Below are 2584 nucleotides of genomic sequence, written 5' to 3'. Positions count from 1 at the left end.
AAGAAAGAAAGAAAGAAAGAAAGAAAGAAAGAAAGAAAGAAAGAAAGCTTTCAACAGGATGAAAAAGATGGGCCAAACCCACCATATTTTTCAGTGGTTAAAAATGTAAAAGCCCATACTTGAGTCAAACAAAAATCACTGGAATGCAGAGAGGAGAGGAAACCAACGTAAAACTCACATTCGAAAAGAAGAAAACTACATTAAAAAATAAATCAATGTGAATCACTTGTGAGATCTGACTGCCAAAAAAACGCTGACGTGGCTGTGTGCTGCATTAATGAGAGAGAAGAACCAAGAAAGCAAGTGTGGTGACTCTCACCAGCAATCCCAGCTCTGCAGAGGCTGAGGCAGAGAGACTGCTGTGAGTTCCAGGCCAGACTGGTCTACATATTGAGTTCTGTAGCCAGCAAGGGCTACAGAGTGAGACTCTATCTCAAAAATCAAAACCAAAATAAAACAAAATTAAACGTTCTTAAAAGAGCTGAGTTCAGAAAGAGAAAAACTGGCTTCTCTATACTCTGACCTTTCTTCAAACTGGGGCCTTATCTAGAGAGAGGGGGAAAAACCCAGAAACAACAAACAAAAACAAACAAATCCCTTACAGGAGGATCTGGAAAGCCACATGGTCTGAGAAAGATATTAAAATGGAGGAGGAACACAGAGAACAGGGACCTGGTTTGAGAATGGAGCAGTTTAGAGGGTTTGTACTTCGTATCATTATGTGAAAGAAAAGCTCTCTGGCAGGAACCCTTTTAGTCATATTCTATGCAGGACCATGGGGCTGAACAGTTAAAAGATACTTTAAAAAGTGAACCTTAGAAAAAAGTGATATTCCAGATGAGAAACAGAAGAGTTTCATGGGCTCACACACAGCTGCTACAGCTCTGAGCACCATGACCATATTCAAAGAGAAGAGTGAGGGGGCGTGGGTGGCACCAGAAAGCCCACTTTCCTATTGTTCTTTCATCAAAATCGAATATCTCCCCCCAAAAAACTCCTTGCAGATTTATTCTATTTGTTGACCAGAACAGAATCCTATGGCTACCTCTAGCTGTATAGGAGACAAGGAAATTGAGTACCTAGTTATGGGTAGCCAAATCAATCATGGGTAGCTTACACCAATCATGATTGGTGTATGATTGATGTAATACCCAAGCAGTGATAGTGTAGATAATGAAAAGAGTTTGGCTCCTTGATCGTATGACTGAGCAGCTCCATAGCTGACTTGTGTTGTTGGAGGGGAAACGTACTTGATTAGGTCGTTGCTGGTAAGGAGTCTCTAGTACTCCAGTCAAATGCATCCTAGTGGATACAAAGACGCTGTTGATGATGGTAATGGGGAATACATCCACTTGCACTATTTGTAGTTCCTGTTCATTCAAACAATATTCATTGAGTGAACGCTGAGCCAGTGGTGTCTTGAATGAGAATGCTCCCCCGCCCCGCCATGGGTTTGTATATTTGAATGTTTGGTCTAAAGTTGGTGGAACTGTTTGGGAAGGACTAGAAGATGTGGCCTTGTTGGAGGAGGCGTGTCACTAGGAATGGGCTTGGAGGTTTCAAAAGCCTGTGCCAGGTCCAGTTTCTTTCTCTGCCAGATGCCTAAGAAACCAGGATGTAAGTAAGTGCTTAGTTACTGGTCCTGTGGCATGCCTGCCTGCTGCTGTGTCCCTCTCCATGACGGTCAGAGACGCCATTACCCTCTGGAACTGAGAGCCCCAATCAAATGCTTTCTTTTGTAAGTTGCTTTGGTTACAGTGTTTTGTCACTGCAATAGAAAAGGAAGACAGTGCTCTAGGTACTGGTGGAGCTCTGAGGATGTAACAGTGAGCAAAGCCAGCCACAACCCCTGCCGGGTTACAGCAGGGAGGACGGGCATGAAGGATATACACTCTCTACCACCAGGTCCGTAGGAGCATATCACAGAAGAACCACCCTGGAGGCAGAGTCAGGAGAGGCTTTCCTGACAGGTGATTGCCATCTGAAATGGGAAGGTGAAGATTAAGGTTGCTGTCTACCCAGAAACGCATCCAGCTCCTGCCTGCATCTTGACCTGTCTACTACCTGTTGAAACTTCCTCACCAGGGTGGCCCTTCTCTGCCTTACTCGTCCATGAAATCCTTACTGGCCTTCTACTAGACATGACATATCTTTTCTTTAAGGACTTGGTGTTTTTCTGCCTTATGGTTCCCAGGCTTCTTTTGCAGCACTTCCCTGACCCTGCCCACACCACAAGACCGTCTCGTCTTCCCAGGAACCACCTAGCTGCTGATCATCACTTTGGACTTAGCCTGTCCTCAACTAGAAATGAAAACTGCCTTTACAGTGTTAGCCCTCATCTAGTTTCAGACAAGATTTGGTGGTGTTTGTAGAAAGGTACGTGTGTAGCATTCCTGCAAAGGTCCAGAGGCTTGGACTTTTCTCCATAAACTTTTATCTTTTTAATAAAATCCTAACATTTGTCATTACTGAGATCAAGGGTGTGTCTCAGTGACAGAAAGGTTGTCTAGGATCCAGGAGACTCTGAGTTGGCTCCTTAGCACTGAAATAATAATAATGGCAACAATAAATGGTAACATTACAC

The sequence above is a fragment of the Psammomys obesus genome, unplaced genomic scaffold (assembly GCF_907164565.1).
Source record: "Psammomys obesus unplaced genomic scaffold, mPsaObe1.curated_primary_1811, whole genome shotgun sequence".
NCBI classification, from domain to species: domain Eukaryota; kingdom Metazoa; phylum Chordata; class Mammalia; order Rodentia; family Muridae; genus Psammomys; species Psammomys obesus.
This window is presented reverse-complemented; position numbering follows the sequence as displayed.